We start from the raw sequence: 16,081 nt of genomic DNA on the forward strand, positions 1-16,081 counted from the left end.
TCTTCCTGCCCGGGCCTCTGTGCCTTTTAACAGCTGCGTGACAAGCAGAAGTCCAACAGCGAAAGCTCCCCCTTTCTCAGAGCCAGTGTGGCGTAGCGGTGAGAGCGTTGGACTGGGAGCCAGGAGATCTGGGTTCCAGTCCTCACTCGGCCATGGAAGCTCACTGGGGGGCTTTGGGCAGGTCACAGACTCTCAGCCCAACCCACCTCACAGGGTTGTTGTTGTGAGGATAAAACGGAGAGGAGGATAATGTGCGCCGCCTTGCCTTCCTTGCAAGAGAGGAAAAGGCGGGATATAAATGCAATAAATAGGCTAGCCCTGTTGAACATCTGCCTGGCAGGAGGGAGGGAGCCAGGAGATCTGGGTTCCAGTCCCCACTCGGTCATGGAAGCTCACTGGGGTGCTTTGGGCAGGTCACAGACTCTCAGCCCAACCCACCTCGCAGGACTGCCGTTGAGACGATAAAATGGAGAGGAGGAGGATTGTGTGCGCCGCCTTGCCTTCCTTGCAAGAGAGGAAAAGGCGGGATATAAATGCAATAAATAAGTAAGCTAGACCTGTTGAACATCTGCCTGGCGGGAGGGAGGGAGACCGAGAGAGAGTTGCCACCCTTCCCCCCCAGCTTACTTCTGATTGGCTGCGCCTCTTCTCGGCCTCCTCACGTGACCGCAGTTCCAGCGTCTCTCGCCTCCATTCCGTCCACAGAAAGGACGGGGCGCGGCCTGCGCCTCCGCGAGAGAGGTGCGCGCTCTGATTGGTGCGCCGCTCCCCCTCCCTCGCTACATGGTTGCTCGCTTTAGGCGTGTTCGCTGCTGCTGCTGCTGCTCCCCCCGCCCAGCCTCGCGCGCGCTGCCGCGGAACGTTGGGAGGCGCGCACGCGCACACCGCTCCCTCGCCCGGTTCGGCACGCGGGAGGCGCGAGGCTGCGTTTGCTGCCGCCGCCGCCGCCGCCGCTGGGGCCGCCGCTCGTCCGGCCGGCTGGCAGCGGGCAAATCAGGTCAGTGGGGCCGGGGGTGCTCGCCGTGCTTCTCTCGCTTCCCCCGCCTCTTTTTGCATCTCGCGTTTTGCACCGCGGACGGGCTCGCATTGTCTGGCGCCGGCATTGTGCTGCTGCGAGGCAGCGGCATGCACGTGCGAGGTCCGTCTGCAGTCGTGGGTGGGTCTGCGAAATCGGGAGGAGGGGGCGTTGCGTGTGTGTGTGAGAGTGAGTAACGTGGAGGAGGGGAGGGGCAGGGCTGGCGCCGGTTCTGCGGGGGGCGCAGTGAACTGAGCCGCGGGTGCTGGGGGGAGGGCAGGCTAACCTGCGGAGAATCCACAGAAGCCGACGCCTTTCTCCCTCCCTCGCGCCTGCCTTTCCAGAGTGCACGTTCTCACGATCTTATGAGCGGAGGGTCGAGGGAAGGGCAGTGCTGGCTTGCGGGGGAAGGGGGGGTCCCATGCACGGGCATGGGAGGTGGAGCATCAAATGCACTGGGGGGGCAGTTTGCATGCCTGCTCTTAGTAGCCAGGTGTCTTCCTCTCCCCCCCCCCCCCCCGCTTCTCAGGCGGCCTCTTTCCTAGTGCACGAACACGGGGTTCGTGCTAGAGAAAAGAGCCGCCTGCTGTCAGTGCAGTGTGGTTGCTTGTTTGAACCTCAGCAGTGAGCTCTCGCGGGCTGGATCGCTTGGAGTGTGGGCTGAGCGCATCGGCGCAATCCAGGGTGAAGCACCGGCATGGTTGGTTCCCGGTGTGCCCGGCTCACAGCTGGCGCTCCCTCTTTGCCACACCTGCTCATGGGTACTGAAGAAGGGCCAGGCGGTGGGGTTGTTCGTTCCTGCAGGATTTGTGCTTGTGTGCATGCATGTATGGTGCAAGAGCTGCCCTCCCAATTCAGCACGGGTCATGCGCTGCACACATTGATGCTGCCCACGTTCTGCATGTGCTGGCCTGGTTGTGTGGTTTTGTGACTGGATCACAACGCGCTGTTTCTTGTCTCATATAGACACTCCCGATGGGTATTTACCAAGATCAAATTCTGTACTGAAGGTGTCTTTTAGTGTAAATAGTGTCAAAACCAATGAAAATGGCCCAGGAAATGTGGGTGAGGTAACTGGATTTGTTTGTGAGCTAGTAATTTCTGGGTTGAAACTTAAAGGTGCAATCCTATGCATGTTTAGACAGAGAAAAGTCCTAGAACTCCCAGCACTCCCCAGTCACCCAAGATGGCTGGGGAATGCTGGGAGTTCTAGGACTTTTCTCTGTCTAAACATGCATAGGATTGCGCCCTAAAGTAGTCATCCCCAAGCTGGTGCCCTCCAGATGTTTTGGACTTCAACTCTCATAAACCCCAGTCAGCATGGTCAGTGCTCAGGAATTCTGGGAGCTTTAGTCCAAAACATCTGGAGGGCACCAGATGGGGAAGGCTGCTTTAAACACTCCCTTTGCCACCGCTACTGAGGTACGCATTGTGTTTTGGTACCAAAGAAATGAACTGCTTGCAGTTTTCTTGTTCATCTTGAGTTAAGTTATCATTTAGGTCGGGAGTTGTTCAGGGCAGAGTGTCCAATGTTTGTCACAACTCATCTGTTGCCGAGAACTAGGACCTGTGAGCTGCAGGTTTGTTTGATAACAATAATCATGACATGGGTTTTAAGGAGAAAGGGGGCAAAGTATCGCACAGTGTAAAGCTGGCCTGCCCCTTTGGGGTGAGCTGACTTAAAATATTGATTGAAATCAAGTTTCTAACTTTCTGGTACTTGTATTTCCTGAAGAAGTGTCCATATTGTAAGCCTGCCCAGACACACCTGGCTACACTGTGGCGTGATGCAGTTGGGTACCAATGTGGTGTTGCGGGCTGCAGATCACACTCCTTAAAGGTCTTTCTTAACTGACCTACATTTGGCACACAGAGAACAGTGTCAGTCTGTGCAGCATTCAGAATGTGTTGAATTGGATGTTCGTACACCTACAAATGTAAAGTTGAATATCCCAAAGAATATCTTTGCAAACACGCGTATGATACAGCTAAACTGCTTGGGGCCAGGTTATCTGAGGGATCACCTCCTCTCATATGTACCTGCCCAGACCTTAAGATCATCATCAGCGGCCCTTCTCCGTGAGCCCCTGCCGAAGGAAGTGAGGTGGGTGGCTACTAGGAGGAGGGCTTTTTCTGTTGTGGCACCCCGGCTCTGGAATGAGCTCCCTAGTGAGGTTCTCCTGGCGCCTACATTGTACTCCTTTCGGCGCCAGGTGAAGACCTTTTTATTTTCCCAGGCATTTTAGCTTTCTAAATTTTTATCTTTGCTGTTTTAAATCTGTATTTTAAACTCCTGTACTGCTGCTAGGTTTTATTGTGGTTGTATTGTTATATTGTGGTTTTAATGTTCTATATATTCTAAATTGTTTTATTGTGTGTTGTTTGGTTTTTAGTTTTTGTGAACCGCCCAGAGAGCTTCGGCTATTGGGCGGTATAGAAATGAAATAAATAAATAAATAAATAAATAAAATAGTGATAAAGGTGGCACAGGGTTATGAGGAAAACACAGTTTTCACAGAGTTTGAAATAATATTAGTCCTCAACAGGCATTCAAAATTCTTATCGTATTGGGGAGATGGGGACAGGCACTCTAGCCCTGATTCCTCCACCCCTGGTCTTCGTATTCGATGGAGGGCTGTCACTTTTCAGTCGAACACCTCGGGACCTTCCAATTCAATGTGGCAAGGGTCTGGGAGTGTTGTGTGTGCATGTGGGTGGCTGGAGCTGAGTGTACATCCTCGTCTCCCTCCAACATTCGAATTCTGAGCTCCTGCAGAGGGCTTTTGATTGATTTGATTTGTACCCCTGCCTTTTTACGCAAAAAATGGCACTGGAAGCAGCTTACAGAACTAATTAAAACTGATTAAAGCTGCATTAAAATGCAATAAAAACATAACTGCAGAAAAAAATTATTAAAAGCAGCACCGAACCCACCAGACCCACTTATAGACTAAAAGCCTTCTTAAATAAAGTGGTCCTTCCTTGTGCTGTGCTGAACATTTCTCCCACATTTTTTCGACTATTCTCATTCAAATTGATAGAAGAAAAATTGCTTTTGAAAAGTCAGAGAAATTCTCATAGGTTGGGTTTGGGATTCTTGTGCTTACTTTACATATGAGGTGGCCATGGAGCTTAATTTACTTATGAGGTGGCCATGGAGTATACAAAGATTAATTGTACAGCCATCTCTGTGGCAACCTGTAGCCTCCTCAGCTTCCCTTCGGTTAAAGCCATCATGAGGAAGACATCATGAGGCAATTCCTCCCTGGGGCTTTTTCTGTTCAGGAAGTGCAGGTGGCATGAGAGGCTGCAGAACAGTGGAGAGATGTGTGACAGAGAGAAAACACACACAGTCCCCTTGGACACCTCGCGGTGATTAGGTAAGCTCAAAAGTACCACCGAAAGAAATTCAGAATTCTGCCTCAAGAGTGGAAGCCTCAACACAGTTGATGCTGTTGCCACTTGCAGGAGTTTATTGCCACTTGCAATAAACCAAAACCCCGTAGGAAAACAAAAAGAAGCTGTGCTACAATCCTTGCCAATATTGAGAGAGATATCAATATCTATGAGAAACTGTTGGAGAATTTCTCTTCCCCTAGGAGAAATTTGGTGAAATTGTCCCCCAAATTTCTCTGCCCACAAATAGACTGGAGAAGTTTGAGAGGCCCTTTGCACCTAATGTGAAGAGAAAACTCTAGAAAAGACCCTGATGCTGGGAAAGACTGAAGGCAAAAGGAGAAGGGGATGGCAGAGGATGAGATTGGCTAGATAGCATCACCGATGCAATGAATATGGACTTCAGCACGCTCCGGGAGAGAGCGCAGGACAGGAAGGCCTGGCGTGCTATGGTCCATGGGGACAAGACTGAACGACTGAAGAACAACAACAACTAGTCCTTTCCTGCCAGTGGAAGGACAGCATAGAGGGACCCAGTGTAGCCTACCTTGGGAGGGAGTTCCACCTCTGAAGGTGGCGGTCTAGGCATTTCCTTTTGTCTACATGGAAATAATACAAGACCTGGAGCTGACTGTGGCTCAGATCATGAGCTGCTGCTTGCAAAATTTCGGCTTAAATTGAAGAACGTCGGGAAAACCACTAAACCGTTCAGGTATGACCTAAATCATATCCCTGATGAATATACAGTGGAGGTGAGGAATAGATTTCAGGGATTAGACCTGATAGACAGAGTGCCTGAGGAATTATGGACGGAGGTCCGTAACATTGTTCAGGAGGCAGCAACGAAATCCATCCCAAAGAAAAATGCAAGAAAGCAAAGTGGCTGTCTGATGAGGCTTTACAAGTAGCTCACGAAAGAAGGGAAGCGAAAAGCAAGGGAGAAAGGGGAAGATATACCCAACTGAATGCAGAGTTCCAGAGAATAGCAAGAAGAGACAAGAAGGCCTTCTTCAATGAACAATGCAAAGAAATCGAGGAAAACAACAGAATGGGAAAGACTAGAGATCTCTTCAAGAAAATTGGAGATCTCAAGGGAACGTTTTGTGCAAAGACGGGCATGATAAAGGACAAAGAAGGCAGGGACCTAACAGAAGCAGATGAGATTAAGAAGAGGTGGCAAGAATACACAGAAGAACTATACAGGAAAGATCTGAATGTCCCTGATAGCCATGATAGTGCGGTCACTGAACTTGAGCTGGACATCCTAGAGAGTGAAGTCAAGTGGGCCTTAGGAAGCATTAGTAACAACAAAGCTAGCGGAGATGACAGTATTCCAGCCGAGCTATTTAAAATCCTAAAAGATGATGCTGTTAAAGTGCTGCATTCAATATGCCAACAAATCTGGAACACTCAACAGTGGCCACAAGACTGGAAAAGGTCAGTTTACATTCCAATTCCAAAGAAGGGCAACGCCAAAGAGCATTCAAACTACCGCACAATTGTGCTCATTTCACATGCCAGCAAGGTGATGCTCAAAATCCTACAAGCTAGGCTTCAGCAGTATGCGAACCGAGAACTACCGGAAGTACAAGCTGTGTTTTGAAGAGGCAGAGGAACTAGAGATCAAATCGCCAACATTCACTGCATCATGGAGAAAGCAAGAGAATTCCAGAAAAACGTCTATTTCTGCTTCATTGACTACGCTAAAGCCTTTGATTGTGTGGATCACAACAAACTGTGGCAAATTCTTAAAGTGATGGGAGTACCAGACCACCTTACCTGTCTCCTGAGAAACCTGTATGAGGGTCAAGAAGCAACAGTAAGAACCAGACATGGAACAACCGATTGGTTCCAAATTGGGAAAGGAGTACGACAAGGCTGCATATTGTCACCCTGCTTATTTAACTTATATGCAGAGTACATCATGAGAAATGCTGGGTTGGATGAATCACAGCTCGGAATTAAGATTTGCTGGGAGAATTATCAACAACCTCAGATACGCAGACGATACCACCCTAATGGCAGAAAGCGAAGCGGATCTCAAGAGCCTCTTGTTGAGGGTGAAAGAGGAGAGTGCAAAAGCTGGTTTGAAACTCAACATTAAAAAAACTAAGATCATGGCATCTGGCCCCATCACTTCCTGGCATATAGAAAGGGAAGAAATGGAAGCAGTGACAGATTTTACTTTCTTGGGCTCCAAGATCACCGCAGACGGTGACTGTAGCCATGAAATTAAAAGACGCTTGCTCCTTGGGAGGAAAGCTATGGCCAACCTAGACAGCATAGTAAGAAGCAGAGACATCACCTTGCCGACAAAGGTCCGTCTAATCAAAGCTATGGTTTTCCCAGTAGTAATGTATGGCTGTGAGAGCTGGACTATAAGGAAGGCTGAGCGCCGAAGAATTGATGCTTTCGAACTGTGGTGCTGGAGAAGACTCTTACGAGTCCCCTGGACTGCAAGGAGGTCCAATCAGTCCATCCTAAAGGAAATCAACCCTGAGTGCTCCTTGGAAGGACAGATACTGAAGCTGAAGCTCCACTATTTTGGCCACCTAATGCGAAGAGAAAACTCCCTGGAAAAGACCCTGATGCTGGGAAAGACTGAAGGCAAAAGGAGAAGGGGACGGCAGAGGATGAGATGGCTAGATAGCATCACGGATGCAATGAATATGAACTTGAGCACGCTCCGGGAGAGAGCGCAGGACAGGAAGGCCTGGCGTGCTATGGTCCATGGGGTCACGAAGAGTCGGACACGACTGAACGACTGAACAACAACAACAACTCCTATATAAATGTAATGAAGAAGTAATCTAGAAATCATGCTTACAGAAATAAGTGGGAGAAGGAGCTGGGAATGGAGGTCACTGCAGAAAAATATAATTGTGCATATGTGCGTATCAATCTGGTTCATCGTTGAATGCCACAGTGGACAAGATGAGCACAAACAAACCTGGCACAGAGCACATTTGGGAACCTGCTTGGTCGCCAGTGAGTGTGTTGGTGCTGACAACCAGCACAGTTAGTGATGAGAGTGTTGGAATTGGACCAGGTGACCTGAGTTCAAATCTTTACTCAGCCATGAACCTTGGGAAAGTCATAGTCTCTGACCTACTTCACAGGGTTGTTGTGAGAATAAAATGGGACATACACACAAGTACACCATGTATGCTCCCTTGAGCTCCTTTGAGAAAGGACAGGATGGAAACGTTATCTGTGAGTGTGGCAATTTCAAAGTTCTACTTACAAAGTGTGGCTTCAATAGTATTTTGCTCAAGCCAGAATAAAGTGATATGTACAGCACAATATTCGGCATATGTAATTAACAAGGTGCTGGATTTATGAACATTGGTGGAGGTGTAAAATAATACTTTCTGTGTAGAGGTTATATGGCTAATTAGTAATATAACTAGCAACTTACACTGCAAGCAGAGCTTCTAAATGATTTCAGAAACCTTGTCAGAAGAGAAAAGAAGTGTCTGGTTAGTTATTTGCTTCTCGGTGCTAAAGTGATGTTAGTGAGGAACCCCAAAACTCCTTTGAAGAATGGTGTAGGAAATTGGTGTGGTGGTTATCCTGTGTGAATAAATTGCAGCAATCAAGGCACAATCTAGAAGGTCCAATGCTGTGATGAAGCACTGGGGAAAGTTTCTCGTTTTCTGGAACAGAGTAGTCACCAAGGAACACAGGCACTGTGGGGGTTGTCAGTGTTAAGAGTTCTTGTTTTATGTTTGCCTTATATTCCACTCTATTCATCTTATTTCTTTAGTATTTATTACATTATGTATATACTTATAACTGAGGATAAACACTTCATGCACCTGAAATGGACGATAGTCTATAAAATAAATTTGTTAGCCACAATACTCTTTGCTGTTTGGGGATTTTTTTTTGTAAGAGTACACTGGGTGGAAAATCAGGGTTTAGTGCCATGTAATGTAAAAAGTTAACAGTGGATAGTTAAACTATGGCATTTGCTACCACAACATGTAGCGATGGCCCTTATGCAAATCTGTTGTGCAAATACACTTAGAATAATGTGTATAGTTCTGGTCACCGCTCCTAAAAAAGGATATTGCAGAGTTGGAGAAAGTGCAGAAAAGGGCAACTAAAAGGATGAAGGGACTGGAGCAGTTCTCCTATGAGGAAAGGTTACAAAATCTGAGATTGTTTAGCTTAGAAAAAGGTTGAGTAAGGGGAGACGTGTCAGAGATGTACAAAATGATGCATGGTGTGGAGAATGTGGATAGGGAGACATATTTCTCCTTCTCTCATAATACTAGAACCTGGGTTCATCCCATGAAGTTGACTGGTGGGAGATTCAGGACAGATCAAAGGAAGGACTTCCTCACACAGCACAGAGTTAAACTGTGGAATTCGTCATCAAAAGAGGCAGTGATGGCTGTCAGTTTGGATGGCTTTAAAAGGGGGTTGCACTCATGTCCTGTTTGTGGGTGTCCTGTGGGCAGCTGGTTGGGCACTGTGTGAGCAGAAGGCTGGACTAGATGGACGCTTGGTCTGACCAAGCATGGCTCTTCTTATGTGCATATGGCAGGATGGAAGGGGATGCTGTAGTGCAGCAGCTAGCAGCTCTAACCACTAGTTTCGCTTGCCTCTCTTGGAGAACTTATCTCATGAAGCACATTGGAGGGAGATTCAGGACAAATAAAAGGAAGGACTTCTTCACACTGCACATAGTTAAACTATAGAATTCATTTCCACAAAATGTAGTGATGGCCACCAACTAGGATGGCTTTTAAAGGGGGTTGGACAAATTCTTGGAGGGGAAGGCTATCAGTGGCTACTAGTCCTAACGGCCCTATCCTCCCTCCAGTATCAGAGGCAGTATGCCTGTGTACACCAGTTGCTGGGGAGTATGGGCAGGATGGGTGCTGTTGCACTCATGTCTTGCACTAGGTTTCCCATTGCTGCTGGACATCCACTGTGTGAAAAGAATGCTGGACTAGACCTTGGTCTGATCCAGCATGGCTGGAGATGAAATTTCAAGGGTGTACCAAAATATAGATTTTATTGGCCCACGCAAAGCAATTGAGGTGTGGGGAGCACTTATCTACAGCTGCACTTTAGGTAGTACTTGACGGGGTGATTAGAAGTTCCAGAAAATATGTTGAGTAGGAAAGGGGTGTGTGCAAATCTTCCCTGTTGCTCTGGAGAAAGTTCTACCCATCCATTCTAGACATGGTCATTTCTTAACCATGGTTCCAGGGGCCAGGTGGCTATGTGAGCTATATTTAAACAGCTGAATCGCCTTCAATAATCCAAAGGAAAAGGTTTTTTTATAACACAGCTAGGGGCTTTTTTCACAGATGGCTATAAATTTAAACAAATCATCTCTAGCAGCAATTTCATTATGCCTTTTTGAAAGAACCTTCAGTGGTAACTTTGCTTTAGTTCACCCACCTACCATTCTAGTTGTGTCCTTAAATTACTTAGTGAAAACCTTCATTTATATAACCTGGGATATGTAACTCATCTCACGAATGGAACTCAGTGTGGTCCGCTAATTAAACATTTGTTTTAGATGCATGTCTGTGAGAACAGGGCTTGAGCCCCTGCTCAGGCACTGGGTGATGGAAACGGTAAAAGGAATTAGGCAGAAACAAAGACTTTGGCTGTGTGCCTTTGGACTACCCTAACAAAGCTTAATTCTGAATAGTCCTGAGCTCGTCATTGTAAAATCGCTAGAGGTTTGGATTTGCTGTTAGCGCAGGACTGCTGCTGAAAATGGCAGCCCTGTTTTGAGTTCTTCCCTGATTCCTCATAATGTGTAGTAGCATGTTCTGCCCAATGTGGTGTTCCATGTTTCCCTGTCCCTACTCAACTTTATTGGTGGCTGCTTGTTGGACATATGACATGATGTCATTACATCAGAGAATAAATGCTGATTTAGGTGGTCTACATAGTGTGGCTGGCCTGGACAGTCAAGCTGAAGCTTGCGGTCAGCAGGAACGCGACCGTCTCTTTTAAGTAGTGATGTGAGTTTTCCAGAAAATTCTGAATTGGAAAAATTTCATGTGCCAATTAGGGTCATTTGCATTGGGAAATTTTCAGATGCTCTAGAGCAAGGGTGGGCAGAAGGTAAACTTCCAGATGTTTTGGACCAACTCCCAGAAGCCCCTGCTGGCATAGCCAATGGTCAGGAATGCTGGGAGTTGTAGTCGGTTACCCCTGCTCTACAGAGTTCTCTAATTTAGCATGTTTACTTTACTTTATTTAGTAAACAAAACTAAAAAAGTACCCCATATTTTTTGTCTTCCAATACACCACAAATATTTGATCTGAAATGTTTGAGGGGGAGAAATTAAAACACATGTAATGTGATTTAAATGTTCTGTTATGTAGACATTTTTATTGGAATATTTGTAAAAATTTAAGGACGATAGCATGTACTTCCCTCATACTGTTTAAGGGAAAAAATGAAGGTAATGAAAATTGGCCCATGATGCACTGGCATCCACTCCTCTGTTTCAACAGAGTTCATCTGTCGTCCATTGAAGTTGTTGGGGCACCATCAGTTTGTTATTATTAGTTCCATTTCACTCTGAGACAGATGTGAATTTCAATGACATATATGCATGCTAGGGACAATCACCTGAAAACAACATTAATAACAACTTTGAAACTATCGAGCTTTCTTAATATTGTCTTTGCAATTGACATCCCTTCATTGTTACTGATAAACGTACGAAATGGAAAATTTTCCCCAGAAAAATGAAGTAGTGGGACGGTGACTGTAGCCATGAAATTAAAAGATGCTTGCTCCTTGGGAGGAAAGCTATGGCAAACCTAGACAGCATAGTAAGAAGCAGAGACATCACCTTGCCGACAAAGGTCCGTCTAATCAAAGCTATGGTTTTCCCAGTAGTAATGTATGGCTGTGAGAGCTGGACTATAAGGAAGGCTGAGCGCCGAAGAATCGATGCTTTCGAACTGTGGTGCTGGAGAAGACTCTTACGAGTCCCCTGGACTGCAAGGAGGTCAAATCAGTCCATCCTCAAGGAAATCAACCCTGAGTGCTCATTGGAAAGACAGATGCTGAAGCTGAAATATTTTGGCCACCTAATGCGAAGAGAGAACTCTCTGGAAAAGACCCTGATGCTGGGAAAGACTGAAGGCAAAAGGAGAAGGGGACAGCAGAGGATGAGATGGCTAGATAGCATCACCGATGCAATGAATATGGACTTGAGCACGTTCCGGGAGAGAGCGCAGGACAGGAAGGCCTGGTGTGCTATGGTCCATGGGGTCACGAAGAGTCAGACACGACTGAACGACTGAACAACAACAACAATAACAAACATTACTGCATATAAATAAGGTCAGGGGCAAAACCCTGTTCCTCTCAGGCATAGCCTTTGCTGCCCTGCGTTTAAGTGTCCCCCCCTTGGTCATCTTCCCCAGCTCGGAACAGGAGAGGAGGGTAGGGGATCTTCCCTGTGGCTGTGCTATGTGTCTGAGCACAGCTACAGAGATGATCCCTGCCCTCTCCCGAGCTCCAAGTTGGGGAGGACAGCTTGGGCGCCTTTCATTGTCCTTGCTACAGGGCAACAGAACACTTGCCATAGGGAACAGAACTGTGGACTGCTAGCTTTTTCTCAATTGGTTTATTCAGAGCATTTTTCTCCTGCTGTTCAACCAGGGCTCCCAGAGCGGCTCACAAAGATCAGAAATAAGACCTGCCCAGCAGTTTAAGAGGCATGTTACAAAAGGAGAGGGGATTCGGTGGGAGGAGGAAAGCAGCAAATTCAGGCATTAGGTTCTTCCTTATACTTGCTACATGTTACGAGGGATTTAACTGCAAGATGTGATCTCGCCTTAGCACATAATCTATTGCTGTCTCCAGCAGCCAGTGCTGTTATAAGAGACCAGGGAAGTGTGTGATGTGACATCAGATTATGCTACGCGTGGCGGGTAATCGAGGAGAATGCGACACAGGTGCCAGCAGTAGCCCCTGTGTCTCCAGTAAGCGTGTGGCTCCAGCCTTAGCAGCTGGCAGGTTCAAATCTTTGCTCAGCTATTGACCATGTCACTCAGTCTAACCTACCTCATAGGGTGGCTGTGAGAATAAATAAGAATTGTAAAACCCTTGTCTGCAAGGAGGTGCACAAATATCATGAATAGTTAGTGGTGTTTGGCGGATCTCTTAAGAGTTGGTTGTTTCTGGTTCTAAAATCTCAAATTTCTTGTATCTCAGACCTGTGGAAATCTTGGTGACAGATCTTTTAATGCAGCCATTGGGGAACCACTGGCCTACATATTCCCAGACTAGCCCACCAGATTCTTCCTCAGGCCCTGCCCCATCTCCTTGGTAGGGGCAAGCTCTTGTCTGCTTGTCAGAGATCTTTTCCCTGCTGAGCACTGGTAAATAAATGCTTCCCCTATCAGCACTCAGGGCCAAACTAAACTTTATGCTAATCACACGTTGCTGAGCTATGCCTGACTGGCTTACTTGAATATAAGCATGCAAGCCCTGATTTGGATTGGGACCATGGCAATTTGGGAGGAGGGATTTAAGCTTCCCGCTCTCCCATTTTTGTCCTGAAATTGCACCATCAGTGGGGACATTTTTCCTTCCCCCCCCTTCAGGGAGGGGGCAGTGGAATTTCAGGATGAAAATAGAAGGGGGGAAGCTTAAATCCCCTGTCCCGAATTGCCATGGTCCTGATCCAAAATGGAGCTGTATATGATTTCACTCAAGTAACTAAGCCAATTAGCAGAACGTTTAATTTGGCCATCAGCAGAGGAAAAGCTCTTGGCTCCGATCAGCTCCTGATCAGGGGTAAGAGGTTGTCCCTTCTGGGGTAAGGGGATGGGGCCTGGGGAAGAAAGCTTCTGTGTGATTCAGCCCTGCTTAATTTTAGCACTTGCCCTGCTTAATTCTGAGTAAACATGCAGAGTCTTGCTATTTCAGATGTTATTTGAAATTGCTGCTGAATGATGCAGACTTGCTTATTTCTGGAATGTGGCTCCCAAGACCTTTTCCAGGTAGGAATTCAGTCCTTGGACTGAGAAAGGTTCACCACCCCTATTTTGATGGAATCTGGGTGTAGAACTGGTTGCAGCTTTTGACTAAGGCAGGGGAATAGACTGGGTAGTATGTAGCATATGTGCTAAAAATACTCAAAATACAGAATAGCCTTCTCCCAATGGGTGTCCTCCAGATGTGTTCATTGATTGTAAGCTGCTCTGGGAGCCTTTTTTGGCTGAAGAGCAGGATAAAAATACAATAAATAAATAAATGTGTTGGACTAAAAGTCCCAGCACCCCCCCGCCAGCATAGATGTGTTGGACTACAAGTCCCAGCACCCCCAGCCAGCATAGCTGGCTGGGGGGTGATGGAGTTGTAGTCCAACACGTCTGGAGGGTTGGAGGACAGTGTTGTACAACCTGGCATGAAAACCTTCCAAGGCACCAATAAGCCCTTGTGCAGTTTGTGCTTTATTTACTGAGCTAGCATAACGTTGACGTTGATGCTAGTCATATGGCATTCATTTCTGCACCATCTGCAGATAACGTAAGTGCTGGATCTGCCCTGTGGGAGACCCACAGCCAAATGTTGTCACATGACTGTCTGAGACTGAATGTCAGAAGAAATTGCTGCGGGTTAGAGGGTCACTTTGAACTACAAGAGCCTCTTTACAGCTGTAGCCGCTGTACGCACAGAACGGCTTCCTCTGAATTCCAGGGCGAAGTGTACAGAAACGGCATTCCTTGCAGTCAGTACTGCAGTTGTGGGCGTGTGTGTTGCAAAGGTTTTCCAGGAAGGTGGGGGGGGGGATGGGATACTAGGGATATTTATACAATTGGTGTATCCCCCCCCATTGACTACAAGGTTGGCTAGTTGGCTGTCTGGGCTAGTTCCTCAGACCCTGTTAGCCAACTTGGCACACCATTGTTAGTCTTCAGATGGCCTCTTGAGTGTGAGGAGTCCTGTGTTTCTGCCCTATTTTTCAGTGGAGGGGGAAAACAATCCTCATCCTAGCCTCAAACTTGGGGGGGTGTAAGATTTTCTTTTGCTCTGTACTTGCTGGGCACATAGAACACTCAGCAAGTGCCCAGCGAAATCAAGCTTAACCTGTCCCCTCCAACACCAAGCTGTAAGGAGGGATAGGAGCGGCAGGAGCTGGTTTTCCAATTAGTTGGATTCACCCACCCAACTTCCAGGTTTTGCAGCTGGAATGGGGAGTGGGGCATTGCCCTCATGCAGTGTGCAGGCTACTGGTAGGGTATGACTGGTTAGGCATTGCAACAATTAAGTTGAAAATTTGGGGCACTTCTCTCCCTTTTAATTCAGGGATCGTTGAGTCCCTGCAAGATTTAGGCAAAATGAAAAACAAAACAAACGCTCCACAAACCCAGGAATGCTCGGGTGTAGGATGGGGAATATCCGAGTTGGCAACAGTACGTGTGAAAGGGATTGAGGGATTGTGGTTAATCAGAAGCTGAACATGAGTCAGCAGTGTGATGCTGCTGCTGCAAAAAAGGCTAATGTGATTTTAGATTACATTAATGGAACTATAGTTTCCAGAATGGCCTATAACAGGGGTGGGCAGATGGTAGATTTCCAGATGTTTGGGACTTCAACTCCCAGAAGGCCTTGCCAGCATAGCCAGTGGCCAGGAATTGAAGATTTACTTTCTGCCCACCCCTGACCTACAAGACCCCCTTCAACCTGATTCTGTTAAACATGGGAATTGCAAACTTGCTTGGCGCCCATATCTGCAGCAGTAATCACCTATCCGTGAGAATGGCTCTGGATTAGAATCTTGGTTCCCATGCAAAGAGTGCTGAGTGTTAAAGCGGGGGGGGGGGGGTATTTGATCTCCTAAGTGTGATTTACCCGCATATTTTGCTGGAAATCATCTTGCAGCCAGATTCCAAGAGTTGCAGTTACAGCAAATAAACCAGCTAGATGATGCGCACCACTTAGTGAGCCATTGAAGCGGCATTAAGCAATGATGTTATGCCCCCATGGTTACCATGTTAACTCCAGGGCTGAAGATGGATATGCTGGCTCAGATCTCTTACGTTGGAGACTTTTCCTATTATTTCAGCAGATATTTGTCTCACTAGGAAGTGCTGTTGCCCATTTGGCTCTTATACTCAAAGCAGATATACAGTTCTCATGGGGAGAGGATTTCTAAATTGTTCTGCATGTTAGTTTGGATCTTGGCACTATTGTGCATTATTCCCTACTTATATTATGCATTCCCAAACAGTACCCAACATAAATGCTTGGACTGTTCATAAGATGAAATGTTTCTCTCCAGGAATTACGAAATTAAAATCCAGTCCTGTTTATGAAGTGTATTTTAGAGCTTGCTTGTGTGAATTATCCTGGGGTAACAACCCCATGAGTCCTCAATCTCTGAGATTAAAAAAAGTATGAGGAGATAAAGCAGAGTCTACTGATGAGTTGAAACAGTTCTGTTGCTTTATCTTGTGCATAGGATTGCAGCTTTATTATAGCCTACTTGCTCAGGGGTTATCTGCGTAGGGTTGCTTTCTGTAAGTGATCTTGCAAACAAAAAAAAAAGCAGATCTGTCATCTCTGCTGTACAGAAACATTTTATTGTTCCCTACTAGTAATAATATGTGGCAGTTCTACGTAGCAGTTTTAGTGTTCAAAGCACTTCCCATTCATGATCTGTTTTT

The 16,081-nt window shown here is 46.6% G+C and overlaps 1 protein-coding gene across 1 annotated transcript in view; it reads left to right on the forward strand.

The window, feature by feature from the left end:
- Positions 1-793: 793 nt before the first annotated feature.
- PTP4A3 (protein tyrosine phosphatase 4A3) overlaps positions 794-16,081 on the forward strand; it is a 127,315-nt gene continuing 112,027 nt past the window's right edge. Inside the window, exon 1 of the mRNA XM_084848645.1 lies at positions 794-997. The gene's annotated coding sequence lies outside the window, so the exon portion shown is untranslated. The remainder of the gene's footprint in view (positions 998-16,081) is intronic.

Source organism: Heloderma suspectum, chromosome 4, assembly GCF_057233095.1.
Source record: "Heloderma suspectum isolate Gila_16-S chromosome 4, 16-S_ref, whole genome shotgun sequence".
In the NCBI taxonomy this organism is placed as follows: domain Eukaryota; kingdom Metazoa; phylum Chordata; class Lepidosauria; order Squamata; family Helodermatidae; genus Heloderma; species Heloderma suspectum.